Here is a 16,688-nt window from a genome sequence, read left to right on the forward strand (position 1 = left end):
TTTCAGGTTTCCCAGGAGCACACCAGCACTACCACGTTATACCTGTTACCATTCTTGTCGGCCCCAACACTTGGAACAAACAACAAAAGGAGGGCGACTATCAATATTCATCAAAGATACCCACACCTCCACACTGGTGGCAAAGTACCACATAGGTGTTAAGCCATTAAGTACGGAAGAAGTAATTGGGGACCTGGGGAACAAACTTGATAGCAATCTGTCATTTGACAACCACGTGGCCAAAGTGGATTGAAAGACATGTTATATAGCCCAGCTAATCATGAAGGGATTCACATGTACAGCAGGGGAGGTCACCGTGCCTCTTTACTCATCCATCATCAGGCCTATAATTGAGTACAATGCCCCTTTTGGGATGTACCTAACCAGACACCTACAGCAACTGGAAAAACCCCAACAGTACCTCATCAAAAGGATCAAAGGGCTCAAACAGATGCCATATGCTGCCCCCTTAAAGAAAGTCCAGCTGGACTCAGTGGCATACTGCCTGTTCAGAGGCAATCTGTGCCTGCCATATACAGCCATGTCCAACCCAGAAGTAATGGACATGCTGCACCTCAGGAAATCAAACTCCCATACAGCCACACGCTCATGAGACCTGAACCTTAGCACTGACATAGATAGGACATGCTGGAGGGACATATTCATAACCCAGAGGCTCCCTTCACTCTGTAATGAACTCACAGTACAGGTTAGGCAGAGTCCCTCATTGACTCTCTTCCATAGGAATCTGGATGAGTGGATGGAGATCATAGTTGTACCTCGGGTATCACTTCTATGTCACTGTTAGACAGAGGCACAGTATACTAACCTTGGAAAAGGGCATAGCAACATACATTTTACTTGGGTGGCAAAAGACAAACACATTCTACTAGGCTTATCAATGCCCTAGGGCAAATAGCCTAGTATGAACCTATGAACCTATGTGTACTGCTATACTACTTCTGCCATATGTTGCATGTGTGTGTGTTGTGGGGGATGCATAGGTAATGGCCAGATATTTCTGCACAGGCAACACTTCTGAAACACTCTGGGTGTTCATCCCTACATACTGTATGTGTGTTGCCATCCAACCCTGTGATGTGGACACACATTACTCAGCCTGGATATACATATCCCAACAACACCACAAGCACAGTACACTACCTTGCTATGTATGTATGTAATTACACAGTTATTCACTAGTTAGGACTGTGATGCTATCCATGCAGCCCACTGGGCCAGTGGAAGCCACAACACACACTGCTGGCCCCTTTGCAAACGCTTAGCACAGACATCCCACATAGTGCATGTAATGTGCACACACATATCTAACCCAGACCGTATGCACAACACATATTTATCCTGTCCAGTGGACTACAGATACAGGCACATTGTATAACAATAGCAGGAGGCTACTGCAGCACAGGGCAGATTCACATGAAGGCAAGGCATCTGTGGTCAGCAGTGGTAAGATGCTTCACATTCACCAAATGCACAGATATTGGCAACATTGTTGCAGACAGTTTAGGTGTAGGTATCCCCCCCCATTCTCCTACACAGGTGGAATTAGTTATCACAGATGACTGTAACCTCCCTATCATCTCACATGTCCAGGTAAGGGCCACCCTCAACATTGCAGAACACACAGCATCACTGTTACAAAATGGTATCCCTGGATGTGTGATACATTCACCCCTAAAGGGCATAGCACCACATTACAGACTGATATTACACCCTGGCCATACTACAGGATATGTACCTGAACAGTGCCATACATACACAGTGGTCCCACACCAATGAGGAGGAACCTCTACTGCCCTGGGAACTACCGCATCATATGCATAACTGGCCTTGTGTTCTAAGCTATGGAAGTTTTAAGTATGGACGACATGTACAGCAATATTACATATGTATATATATCAGGACTATGTACACACAACCTATCTCATGGACATACCTATAGATAGTGAACTATGATACATTTGGAGGTTTCACGGTAAACACAGTACTGACCTGCTACTTTGCATTACCTGTGTTTGTGTCACCTGTTGCTGTGTCAGTGGTGCTACTTGCTGTTTGCTGCTGCTGCTGCTGGTTGTGTTGCTGGCTGTCTTTCTTTTTTTTTTTTCTTCTCTCTCTGTCTGTCTCTCTCTCTCTCTCTCTTTCTCTGTCGGTTTTGTGCAATGAATGTATTGCATGTGTGTAGTGTTAGTACTGGATGCTTTTGTAGGTATCCGCATAGGTCCATGTGATGGCCTCTGCACCAATTGTAAGGCAGCATTTGCTAATTGCATGCAGCCAGTTGTGTACTGATTGCATGTCTCACTGTGATTTCAGGACAGTGCTATAAAAGGGTATGTGAGATAGGCATTGCCCTTTCAGATTGTAAGGGCGTGGACCATGCTGATATGCTGTCAGCAGTGTTCTGTGAGTGTGAAGGTTAGTCAGTCTCTCATGCTTCATGCTGTGTTGTAAATTCATGTTGCTGCATTTCTCTCACCTGTTCCCTGTAGTGAGTGTGTATGCATACTGACACCTACAACTATATTTCATATGTATTAATATATATATATATATATATATATATATATATATATATATATGTACATATACATACTTTCATATATGTACATTAGCTGACATTATTGGGTACAAGCTAACAACTAGCAGGGCTGTTTCCGTTAACACTAAACTAGTATGGGAATCCAGTAATTGGGACAGTAAAAGTCTACCTGACATGCTTTGGGTAGTACACATCCTATATTGCCTTTATCTTCATTCCTACTATTACATGTTCTAGTTATTTTAGCACTATATTCCTGTATGAGAGTCATGGCTTAGTGGTAGGTCATACAGACTAGTGTTACAATGGTCTTGTGGTAGGGCCTAATAGTATGCTTTTATTTTGCTTTCAAATTGAGTACAGGGCCTATCAATCAAAGTGCTGGAGGCACCTTTAAGCAGTTAAAAGGGTTAGTAGGTCTCACAGGAGTCAGGCTGTGTTGCAGATTCTGGTTGCTGCATTTATCTTCACTGTTTCCTGTAGTGAGTGTGTATGGATACTGACACCTACCACTATATTTCATATGTATTAATATATATATATATATATATATATATATATATATATATATATATATATATATATATATATATATATATATGTATGTGTACATATACATACTTTCATATATGTACATTACCTTACATTATTATGCACAAGCTAACAATTAGCAGGGCTGTTTCTGTTAACACTAAACTAGTATGGGAATCCAGTAATTCAGGCATTAAAATTCTACCTGACATGCTTTGGGTAGTACACATCCTATATTGCCTTTATATTGATTCCTACTATTACATGTTATATTTATTTTAGCACTACATTCTTGTCTGAGAGTTATGGCTTAGTGGTAGGTCATACAGACTATTGTTATCGAGGTCCTTGGTTCGAGACTGGCAGTGGGAATTTATTTTTCTTTCAAACTGAGTATAGGACCTGTCAATCAAAAGTGCCAAAGGCACATTTAAGCACTTAAAACCAGGTCTGCGCTCATTTGCGCAGAGCTCATGCATGCACACTGGTGGTGAGCTACGCGCGCACAAGCGCACACCCGCGCTATTTTCTTTGAAAGAAAAGAAAAAGGGGTGACAGGAAAGTGGTGAAAAAGGGGTCACAAAGAGGGTAAAACAGTAGGGAAACAAGCTTGGAATTTGCAGGAAGGATGTAGGTGAGGCCCATAGCTGCCCATGTCTTTCTCAGCAACAGCTGTGCATTTGTATGCAATTTGGTGTGACATTTGGAACCTTCCACCCCTGAGAGAGGTGTCAGGACAACATTAATACCTGTTGTACAGCCAATTGTAATTAACAGTTTCAATGTCCAGCGGACATGTGTGCAACATGGACAGCTATGTATGGGGCGTAATTTTTTTGTGGGTACAGAGTGCCCTTTTTTTTTTATCAGGTGAGAGTTTTATGTCAGGTGAGGTAGTCGGTATAGCTGGGGAGGTAGGTTGGGTAGGTTAACAGACAAGACAGACAAGACGCATATAGGGGCGGTGTATGACACATGTGGGGGGGTTACACAATTGACGGGGATGGAGGTTGGGATATCCAGGGCACATGAGCCCACAGATGGCAACAGTGGAACTGATATCCCCACCCATAGGCAGTTGCCACTGTTCCTTCACAGCCCAGGACAGGGCTGTGCTGGGGGCTGTGCAGGCGGGACAACGGGCATGCCCGTAAGCTGTGCCACCCGGGCCTCAAGCTGGCGTAGGGGCCCAAGTACAGAGTCTTGGATCTCCATTCGCACCACAGACCGGACACCTTGGAGGGTGAGTGGACGAGCTCCTACGGCCACGCTTGCAGAGGGGGGATGGGCCCCATCCCCTGCAGCGCTTCCACCCGAAGGTGGCACAGGGCCACCTGAGGAGGGTCCAGCCTGGGCACTAGTGCCAGGTGCAGTCGCCAGCTGAGGTGGGAGAGGTGGGTCCGCTGGGACCTGCCTTCCCAAGCGTTCTAGGTTTGTGAGTATGTTATGTTAGTTTGGGTTAGTGGCATATTATTCCATTCAACTTAGTTGTAACAGCATGCATTGGTATTCCCATTAAACAAACACTCAGATATTAACACCATTGAACAACGGGCATATCAATATCACATGCATTATTTGAACGGAAATACACAATCAAACAACATGCAGGGTTGATTAATGGCAACAGGCCATCAGGTTTGCAGGTATGAACAGGGCACATGCAACAACAGACATGCATATATTTTTGAAACAGGACAAATGTCCATGGTTAATGAAATGTTCGCATACCAATATTTAGTGAGTGTTTTAATTTGCAATTATAGGGTGGGGTGGAGAAAGAAAATGATGACACATTCATAAATTATACATTGATATACATTTGTAATAGGAACATAATTAACTTGTGGTAAGTTGTGGGTGATAGTTTAAAAATGATTTTTAATTGACTGTCATGCTAGACCTGTTACAAATACATCACTATCCTAGTTATTTTGAATTTGATCAGATACATCATCCTGCTACACTTTGATGACAGGGCAGGGGACAACTATGGATGTTTAGTATGTCAGACAATCATTCATTCTATCTGCAAATTGTTGACTGTCATCACCATATACAGATTTTGGCCTGAACATTCAAGATTCAGACACACTGACATCAGTTTGGGATGTTAAGTTTTAATTCCCACATGCATTTAGTTCTGTAGAACCACACTGAAGCTTATATATTCAGGAGTTATTACTACTTTATTTATTGATACATGACCCTTTATGTCACTCTCACACATCCTGCTATTTCACAGTTCAGGTTGGTACTTCTAGGCTTTGTTCACATATTAGACCTGTGGTGATTCAAACACTTTCCAGCAGCCTCACTTCTGTCATGATTCAGCATTTCAACAGGGGATATATCTGACATGTGATTACCTCAGCTTCTGAAGCTGTACTCTTGAGACTACTGCAGGTTATACTACATTTAATTAATGGTGGGACATCTGTAAACAGCACTATTTATTTCTATCAATTATATTTCCAGTTTCACTTGCACACTGATGAACTTGCTGCAGACATACCTGCAGACTTTCACTTGTTGCTTGCACATTCTATTACTTTTAATCAATACACTGCAGTGTTCTGCTACATGCTACACTATAATATTTATTTACAAGTACTAGGTGGGGTTACTAACCTGCATGGTGGCGCAGCCGCGCCAGCCTGCGGTCATGCCCGTCGATTCATAGAGTGGACACCTGCAGCTGTAATACAAAACAAGTAATATTGGAATACACATCTCCATGGTATCAGCTAGTTGAATTCCTTACATACATAAGTAAAATGTAACTTACTCAGTAGTGGGGCGTTGGGCATATCCCGGGCCTCCTGGATCCATTGGGTCAACTGGTCTTGTTTACATCGCTTCAGGTCCGCATGGTGGTGACGGACCTGCTCACCAGTACGTGGAATCCCAGTAGCACTAGTGAGATCATGAGCCAACTGGTCCCATGCCTCCGCCCTGTACGCTCCCCATGAGACCTGGCCCTGCATGAGTTGGGCCTCATGATGGTGAACTAGGAGCCAGACCATGTATCTGGACTCCTCAACGCCCCACCGCTGTGCTCGAAAGCAACGTCCCTCCCCTACTCCACTCATTCTGCCTGCAGGCCTATTCTACAATCGTTTATACTGTGTATTCCCGCCTATGGGGCTTATATATGCCGATTTTCCCGCACATTTCTATGATTGGCCGTTTTGGAATTGTATCTACTTCACAGGAACTGCTTTCCCATGCTCCATTTTGGATTACATCCTATATATATGCTATTTCTGCATTTCTAAGTACTGCTGTCATGGCTTAGTGGTTTAGTACCTTGACTGTAGTGCATGGTATCTTGGGTTCGAATCTGACCACTGACTTTTAGTTTTTATGACTGTCTAGACATGAGTTCAGGACCTGCCAATCAAACATGCCAAAGGCACTTTTAAGCACTTAAAACCAGGTCTGCGCTCGTTTGCACAGAGCTAACCCATGCGCACCGGCGGTTAGCTTGTGGGCACGGCACGCACCTCCGTGCAAGCGGTGTGCGCTGGGTTAAACCTTAATTGGCTAGTAACACGCATGTTAAGCTAAGCACAGCTAGTTGCACACAGTCTGAGCCTGTTAAACCAGCGCTTAGCTACGGGCAAGCAATTTGCAGCCTGTGAAACACTACTCAGCTACGGGCACTCTGTCTCACTGCAGTTTAGCTATCAGTACATTTCTAAGTATTTTTATTATTGTATTACTTGGAAATATATGCTCCATTTCATTCCATTTTACAAAAGGAAATACTTTTACATTTGCACAATACTGTCAGGGGCCTTTTTAGTGCTTATTTACAAAAAAAAAAAAAAAGGTTGCTGTGTGGGCTCGAACCTTGCCTGCCTGCTCTTAAGCCAACAACTCTACCGCTATGCTATTACTTCTTGGCTTACTTTGCATATTTAGTTCTTATATCCTTTCCCACTGATTGCTAACTGCAGTTGCGCTAGTAGCACACCTGCGCACACGAGCGCACACAGTAGCAAACATTTACGGGGTTTAAAAAAAATAAAACAGTTTTCATTTTCATTTTATAGCATCTGTTCGCTTTTGACATTGCTGGTCTGTGGGGGCATGTGTTGTGTAGTGTGTTTATTCACATTTCCATGGCCTCTCTCGTAGCTGCTTGATTTCTGCCATTACAGACTTCCGGGGGCGTGTCCGCTTGCAGGGCTTGGCCTACAGACACGCCCCCTGCTGTCTTACACGGACCGTGTAAGAGTTACAGTGTGATTCAGCATGCCTCATGCACCTCATGCATATGCATGACATGCTGACATCACACCGTTTAACTGCAGCCTCCGTGTAAGAGTTATAACTCTTACACAGAGGCTTCCTGAATCCTGCTAATTGTTTTGGAAAAATCAAATGTTGAACTAATAACTATATCTGTATCTACTTCACTACTGTGTATTTATACCATTTGTTCTTGCTTGTGTATACAGAGTTGTATGTTTTTTTGTTGCCATCTAGCATTAATTATGACAAAAAATGGTAGGACCACTTCATTGACTTGATTTACAAAGGAAACAAATTAATAAAATAAAGCTGGTGGATAGTACACCAAGAGAAATCTGCCATTCATCTTTATAGTTATACATTACAATTGACTAGACAAATCTGACTCATCTGAGTGTTCTTGAAATGATTCTAAATTTTACTTGCGATTAGACATTCTGTTACATAACCAGCAATAAATGTGCCTGCTTAAAATGCTTTATCGATTTCAGCAAATAGTAAAATGACATGTTGCAGCTTATCTCATAAATTCTATGCAGATGTACAGATATATATACACAAATTCAAGTATAACAAAAAAGCATTATCTTTGGATTACCTGACGTTGACATATGCTTGACATATATTTATACTGAAACTTTGTCGGTAAGGTGGGGTTTGATGATATGTTACGCTTTAAAGATACAGTAGGTATATTTGCATAAGTACTTTTCAGATGAGAACTTCATCCTTGTTTACTTCTTGATACAACAAACGAAAGTGTAGGTCAAAGTATCTTCTTTCAGTCTTCTGTTGCTATGGGGAAGCAATTTTATCTATAAGCTAATGCTTAGTTTGCAAAAGCCCACAAAAGTCTCTCTCTCTCTGTCTCTCTCTGTCTCTCTGCTTCTCATTCACTTACTTCCTTTTTTATTTACAGTGAACTGCCTCTCCCTTTGGTTGCAGTTCAAAACATGCATAATGATAACATGCTGGCCAAAAAATCCGCACACGATATACAGAAAATCTGAGTAAAGTGGACAAAGAACATCCCACAGTATAAAGAACTCAACACAGGCTTCCCTGGAAACTATTATTTTGGGAGATCAGTCACAGGAGTCAGTGTGAGAAAGGTAAATAAAGAAACCTTTTGAGTTATCACTGTCCATGCATGTATGTTGTCAGATATATTAACTCTAATCTGGTGATCAGGAGCTGTTTTTTATATGCTTCAGAAGTAGCTTTGCCTCTAATTATATGAATGAAGTCTTAGTTTTAATGAATCATGAGCATATGCTATAACAGGAAAGCTGGGATTACTGATAAGAGTAGAGGTAAGAAATAATGAACTTACACCGGGACTACAGAAATGGCACCCTACTAGGTGATAAGGAAGTATGTAAAATGACAGATTTACAGCAAATTGTTAGCCATTCTAAAACATTGTATTACTTGTAAAACCCATTCCTGGACATTAGTAAAATAAATTATATCACAGAATGTACTGTGTCTTAGGCAGTAGCTCTTGTTAACAAAATACTAACATTTACTCATGAGCAAAAGGAGCTGAGGACTCATATATGCTCATTAGTCTTAGGTTACTGTGTTCCAAGGCAATGGAAACTACCTTTAGACCTTTTCCTACTGTTTTAATCCATTTATTTCAAAAGTCCAAAACAATATGTCGAGGAGTAAAAAAATGATAAAGTGGGCAGTCGAAATACCTATGGACATTAAAACAAAAGGTTTTATAGGATAGTGGGAATGCATATGAGCTAAATCATAGTTTTTTCAGAGCAAAAGAAAATAGAATTGGAAAGAATATTAAAAGGAAAGGAAGAGAATAGCTAAGATCTAGGTGTGTATGTGTCTGTGTGTGTGTGAGACAGCTGAAAAGCAAAATCATAACACAATTGTACTTCCATCATAAATCATTTATTTTCAAAAGTAGCCATATTTCTTCTGCTTGTGTCTCATACAATGGCACACCATGTTTACAAATACCATTGTATATCCCAGTGCCTTATATAACTTTTATAACTTGCATGACCATTGGTATATTATTGTGTGTTTTAATTACATTATTTTAGCATAGTCTGTACCATTGTACACCAGAGCCCTTCAGAGTATGTCTGTGGCATTATTTACTGGCAGTTTATATACCGTATTAAGGCTTGAAGAAATGGCATTATTTTATCGCAAGTAGTACACAGCATTAAGACTCTGAGCTACTAGCAAGCTTTATCGTTTTTGGTTTTGATTCCCTTAGTTTCCTTTTCCTTACGGTGTGACTGAGCAATTTACCCAGAGTGCTGTACGGCCTCCACTTTATATTAGCCTCAACCAATTTGGATTAAAAAAAAAAAACATAAGCAATGGATCCTGTATAACATGCACCACAGAATTTCAAAACAGCAGTACTATACGCTCCATAATTTAGTGCTTGGAGCAGTGGCACACCCAGCTGTGGCCTGGCTTACATCCTGGTTGCATATCATGTTCTGTGTATGAAATACTACACTGGAACTTCATGCCATTGAAAAGTCATGGTACTGTTGTTTCTTATGGGTTATGTAGCCCAAAAGAGGAAGGAATGCAAATGACTGATGAGGGCATTGTATTATGTTTACTTGATGGTAGAAGGAGACAGTAAATTTATCCAGTCCGCCCTTTCACTGCATTAACCGTGCTGACACAACTTCATCCTAGCCTGCCCTTTCATCATTATTTTCCCACAGGTCACTTGCCCCCCTGAATAATTCTGTGGCTTATTTCTCCACCACTAATTTTGGTAGTCTTTTCCATAGGTCCCCAACCTTCTGTCTGAAGTAGCAGTTTCAGAGATCCAGGGAGATGTTAGTCCCTTTAATCCACTGCCTGTGTCCTCTCCTTCTGCTTTGTGTTTCATGTCAAGGATAATCCCTTCACAATGGCCTGAAATGACCTTAGGGACCCATATAACATTTCTTTATCTTTCCTGGACCTACTGAGAAGAGCGCCATCTCTAGCTTCTAGTCATCTCCTGTCTCCTTCATCACTTACATTATTCAGACTGCTTCCCATGGACTTCTAGCACCATGATGTCCCTTTCCTTGGGTGGCCTCCAAAACTTCACACAGTTCACAAAGTGTAGATTGACCAAGGCCCAGCACTGTGAAACAATTATTTACTTGTTTCTGGAATACTTCATCCTGAGAATATACCCTAACATTCTGTTTCCTTTTACCATTGCCTTCTTAATCTGTTTCTGGTATTCCACTCCAGGTGTGATCAACGTTCCAGATGCTTTTCCTGCTATGTTATCAATTCCATTCACCCAGCTGATGTTTCACACCATCATTAATGCAGCCCAAGTGTAGTACTTTGTATTTATCTGCACTGAACTTCAGTTACAACATCTTTTCCCATTTGGTCAGCTAGTTATTGTTATTACTTATTTGCTTCACCAGGTGCTGATTCATTAATACACAATACTATGAGCCCAGTTTAGTGAACAGAGCTTGAATCTGTAACATTTTAGTCTACCCTGAGATTGTGTGACCTAACTATTGATCACATTAATTAATTAAGAAGTTGCAAGGATAAAGCTTCCAGAATGGGTGTGGAGGCTTCCTTTCACATAAAATGTTTTGTAGTTTTCATCCCTGTTCACTGAACCAAGTTAATAAGGGTCTTGATGAAACATGGCTTGATTAGTCATACTATGTCCATCTCACACTATGTCCATCCCTTTATTTATTCTTTTTACTGCCTTTTTTCACCACAAAAATCTGATGCCACCCTTAAATGATACAGTAATTAAATTTCTCAGTCTTTCTTCCACAATAATCTCTGCAGGTCTTGTATCAGCCAGCTGTGTAGGACTATGTCCAAGGCCCTTAAAATCATGTCTACCAATACTCCCTTGGAAAGTCCACTTGAATCCAGATATAACACTGGACCAGATTTGATGGATGGTCCTTTTAGCCATGATCTTTTTTTGGTTCGCTCCAATTCAGGAGATTGCTGTCCTCTAGAACAGCAAACAAACATCCCATGTGGTTCTCTCCATGACTCCTCCTTGCCACTGCTGTAAGTCTAGGCTAATAGTTAGTTGTTCCATGCAAGACTACTCATTGTAGTAGCTCCTTGTGAGCTGATATTTGCTCCATATAGGAGCAATTTGTTGCTGCTCAAAGTATATTGCTTTGTGAGTACTCAGAGCTTGCAGGATGCCAAAGCAAAGGTGAGACTCGTCTTCTTTCTCCAAGGTACAGTAATTTTGAAATGAGGACAGTAAAGCTAAATGGTGTGATGAGGAAAGTCCCCAAGCTCTCCTGCAAAATAAAAAAATGTTCTTGTTTATGTTTTTCATTGGGGTTCCTTTGCTGGATAACCTTACAACCATAAATACATATGCTTCAATAATCTGTCTGTTTATGTTGTCTGTCTAGTATTTTTTGCTGGGAAATTGATTTTAGAGACATACAGTGTTGAAACATATTAGATCTGTTAGGCCGATTGCCTTGTGCTACTTTGTATTTTTTCCCTAACACAAAGATACCATACCCACTGTTCTACAGTCATCTAGCATTTTCTTACTGGGCACTGATCTGTTGAAAGTCTCCCTTAATAGATATGTGAGCTCACAGGCCAGATTCCTGAACACTCTGAAAAGCCTAGGTAACCATTTATAATGCTGAGACTCACAGTGGTGAGTCCTGAAATATGGAGATTGAATGAAAGAAAATGTGGGCTTACATATACTAAGACTGAGGCTGCCATACCTCATAGAAAATGGAGTATAGAAAGAAACGGCAGTCTCTTAGTTGGTATATATAAATTTGACATTGGGTGGAATTGCTTCTCTCATCAGGGGATGCAGTGGGAGGGGGTTGTTCCTCTCTTCATAATACAAGGGTAAAGGAGAAAAGAAATGTTCAATATTTATCTTTCTATTGTAAGTTCAGGCATTCTTTCTGGAATTCAATATTGTGATTCCTGACATTACAATACAGAGCCAGTAGCCTCTGTTGCTTGTACTTTATCCTCACTAAGGCAGTCAGCTTATTGTCTGCCTAGTTTATATCTATTCCCTAAGCTATCCATAGTTCTTCATTTTGTACCCTTCCTCTTTCACTCTCAGAATAGCATCCTTCCTTTGTTTTCAGTGTCGAAGACTAAAGCAAAATATTCATTCATTACTACTGCTTTTAAAATTATGTACCTGCTATGTTTTCTCAACCCAGCAAGCTCTGATTCTGCCTTTCTTCTCTCTGCCCTTATACCTAAAAAGACTTTGCTCTCTTTCCTAATCTGTTATTCCAAATCTTATTTAACTGGTAACTTTGCTGTGCTCAACACCCTTGTTACCCTTCTACTAGCCTCCCGGTACTGCATGTCCTTCACCTCCTCAACCACTCCTTTCCACCTGTTGCATGCCCTATCATTTGCTCTAATTGCTAGCCTAACATTTCTAGGTAGCCACATTAGTCTTTTCATTGTTATGTTTTTGTTTTCTCCATATACTCTCATTCATAACTGTGAGTAATCTATCTCTGATCCATTCTCAGAGCTTGTTTTGCTAAATAAATGTATACCAAGCATCTTCTCATCTACGACCATTCTTCTTAGTTGGGCATAATCTACAGTCCTGAAATGCAGCTCCACTGACTTTTTATTCTTATATTTTTGATCACTGTAATGCACCCTGCTGCAAGGTTAGTGAATAATAATGGCATTATCACCTGGACACCTGTGACCCTTCTACTTTAGATGAGATCACATCCTTTCTAGTAAAGTCCTGTACCAGTTGAATAAACTCCTCATTGTCCAAAGCAGCAATTAATTTCCACTCCCTGTCTAACCTTGGAGCTTGAAATCTCCAGGGATGTATCATTTCCAAGGATAACTGGTTGTCCTTGGGTAAGTTTGTCTTCTTGGAGCTGGAGTGAGTTACCTATTTGTGATTATAATAAATTATTTCTAGAGATTCCAGAATGTTTTATACTATCTGCTTGTGTCATGCCTGACACTAAACTTGCAGCCAATAAAAAAGGCAGATAGACTACATAAAGTTTCTCAGTCTTGTAAATATTTATTTTTCATCCCAGATCTTATCCTGCTGCAATTTCTGTTTCTAATTTCTCTGTTGCAAAAATCTTAAATTAATGCTAATCTCAAGCCTTCTGACAAGGATGGAAAAGCTTTTGACAGATATGGGAAAATAATGTGTTCTGACATTTTATCTTTTAAATTTTTCAATTGCCAGTCTCACACTTTAAAATTTCCATTGGCATCTTTTGTCAATATGAAGAACATAATTGACTGTTTTCTCTCTTTTGAAAACAAGTCTGCTCTAAATTCTTTAATTGCTTTTGTTTCCCAGGTAACCAAACATCCTTTAAATTTATTGAGGATGTTAATGCTAACATTTTGGAAGCTCCTTTAGATAAGGAATTTTTATTTGGGCCCTGTGTTATGCAAGTCATCAAACAATTTGATAAAAGAAGGATCCAGGGGGCTACACAGATTTTTCAACCCTCCTTCTCCAATTTTTTAAACTACTTTTAATCAAACTGTAGATCTTTCTACAAAAAGGAAAACAAATAGCCTGTACATGCTTCTGGAAAGCAGACTTTCAAGCAAAAGTGGCAGGGAAGTTCAGAGAAGGAGAGAAACATCCCAGAAAAATGTTGGTCCAGTTTTCTAGACTGACTATTGCAGCATTCTCCAACCACACACACACACTCATCCTGGCAATCCCATGAATTAGTTCCAGAACTTTCTTCTTTATTTTCCTCTTTAGTAACAAATCCTCACAGACAAATGTGGTTTGAATGTAATTAGGAGGGGCTACACGTGGCAGCCAGCTTCCAAAGATTCAGGAAACCTTCCAGACACCAAACCATTAGTCAGCTTGAACTAATCTAACTAAACAGTCAGATTTTAGCACCAAGCCCTTCAGTGCTTTCCTGCCACCTAAAAGAGTGTTCCTCTGTGGACTTTCGAGGATTGACAGCCAGCTTGTGCTCTTTCATTGCTGAGCAGATAAGCTCACTTTGGGCAAAATCTTCCACATATTGTTTTACATGTTTAAATTTACTTTCCTGTGTGAGTTAGTACTTTTTAAGCTAGGAATATATGTTCTGATGGACTGTCATGCAGCTTTGCTGTGCTTTTAAAAGGAAGTGCACTTTTGTGTTTGATAATTTAAAAAAATGATTTAAACATTTTAAAACTGTTTTTTTTCTTATCTGTGAAGTCACTGTTTTGAAATTATTTTTTGGGTCTGGTAAAGTGTATTAGAGTGCTTTTACTGCGTTTTGCTGGGAAAAGCAACTTGATACTATTTTTGAATTTTTACTGGCTTGTGCCACTTAGTTTCTCTGGAATGATGGAGCATTTTTGGCTTGACTACGAAACAAGCTAAAAATCCCACACTCAGTCCTTCTTCCAACCACAAGAAGAAAGAATTAAATAAACAGCTTTTGTTACTACAGCAGGCTAGTAATTTACATCAGCTATAGGTAGGTGACTCTGCTGTGGCCAAAGCTGATTCCTCAGACCACTCATCTTTTTCCCCAGATCCTTCTGGTATTCCCCATACAGTCACTATGGATCACGGTTTGGACACATACTCTGCTGAGGTTTGGGGTCCCCTTAGTAAGCAAGGGAGATCCACTTTTGTTGGTATTAGGAGAAGGAGCAGTGAAGCTGCCCCTTCTTAAACAAAATGTTGTACCCATCCATGGGGAAGCTGTTGTCGCCATTAAATTGCCTGTTTGCCCTTATTTTCCTGTCAAAAAGAAACATAATACTCAACATATATCTTCTCTTGCTCTAGTTTCATTGGAAAAGAGTAGTTTATTAAGTTTCTCTCAGGGTTTTGTACAAGCTATTGAGCCTTCATACTAGGTGATTTATAGTAAAATAAAAGAGACTCCTCTTTTTCTGAACAGATTAAAGAAACTGAATTTAGAGTAGGATGTGGTGTGACATACAGATTTTTCTCCTCAGAATTCTGATTCAGACTCAAATAAGAGCACATTATCTGAATCTCCCTGTCAAGGATTCTCTTTCTCTGAGATTATTTCCAGAATATGCCAGTGTTTTCAGTAGGAGAAAACTGAGGTTTATCAGTCTCTCAGAAAATAGTATGACATTTTAAAACCTCCTCCCATCCCCTCCAGCGCTGTCTGCATTGGAGGATGTATATTTCACAACCTATGGTTTCTCTGACAGCTAGCCTGCTGCTCCTAAGAAAGCAGATAATGTGCAAAGTTAAGTTCCTCAGTCTTTCAAATTTCTATGCATTCACCCCAGACCTGACCCTATAACTGTAATCAATCCCTCTGCTGCAAGCAGTTTGTTAGCTTCAATCTTTCCCCTTCTGACAAGCATAGTAAAACAATTGATGTTTGGGAAAGATGTTTATGTTTCTGCAACTTTAATCTTTATAATTTTGAATTGTCAGGCTCACATGTTAAGGTTTGTTCTGACTAATTCTGAATGTATGAGGAACATTTTATCTACGGTTCCTTCCTGTGAGGAAAAATATGCTTTGTGTGGTTTGGTTTCTTCTTTTTTTTCAAGGCACTACTAATTGTTAAAAGTGTGCTTATGATTCTATGGAAACATCATCCAGGGCTGTTACCACTGGTATTGTGTTGAGGACGTTTGCCTGGCTGTGTTCTCAAAACCTCCCAAAGGGTGTAAAAATGAGATTTTAAATTCACCATTGGATAGTGATTTAGTTTTTTGCTCCTTGATGCAGAGGTTATCAAAATGCAATGAGAAGGGTCGGCTGATACAGGGAATCTCTCAAATTTTTCAGCCTTCCTTCTTTAAAGGTTCTTAGGGTTCTTCTGCTACTTCATCCAGTTTTAGCAACAGACAAAGCAATCTCAACACTAAGTAGACATTTAAAAATAATGACAGGGATGTTCCAAAAAGATAGCAGGAACCCCCAAAACAAAGGGATGTCAAATAAGTCAGAATGACTATGTAAGGGACCTTCTCCCCCCTTTCATCCTGGCAGTCCCTTATCCCTTCCAGATAGTCTGTATCACCATTTCTCTCTTTGGCAATAGATTGTCTCAGACAAATGGGTACTAGGACTAATTCAACAGGGGTAGAAATGGTGGTGAGAAGAAAATCCCTCTTTTCCAGGGAATTATTTCACATCCACCTGACCAAATGCCCCTGTTCCTTCCTGTCCTTCAGTTCAGGCTTTCTTAAGGGCAAAAGAAGCATTTCTTCCTTCCCAGTAGGCAAGAGTTTTTTTTTTCAAGTATGTTTCTGATGCCAAAGAAAGAAAATGCCTGGATATCAGTTCTGGGCCTTTCTTTCCTAAACCAGTTTGTGATAGTGCCCA

The 16,688-nt window shown here is 40.3% G+C and overlaps 1 protein-coding gene across 2 annotated transcripts in view; it reads left to right on the top strand.

Moving 5' to 3' along the window:
- The window catches only part of TRIM14 (tripartite motif containing 14), an 823,939-nt gene that overhangs the window by 244,548 nt on the left and 562,703 nt on the right, over positions 1-16,688 (top strand). The window contains exon 2 of one of the 2 annotated variants that reach the window (XM_044060947.1): positions 8,274-8,466. The gene's annotated coding sequence lies outside the window, so the exon portion shown is untranslated. Of the gene's footprint in view, positions 1-8,222; positions 8,467-16,688 lie in introns of those variants that run through there. The other variant, XM_044060945.1, reaches the window with a different exon arrangement.

Source organism: Protopterus annectens, chromosome 2.part0, assembly GCF_019279795.1.
Source record: "Protopterus annectens isolate FY-2018-M chromosome 2.part0, PAN1.0, whole genome shotgun sequence".
NCBI lineage: Eukaryota > Metazoa > Chordata > Ceratodontiformes > Protopteridae > Protopterus > Protopterus annectens.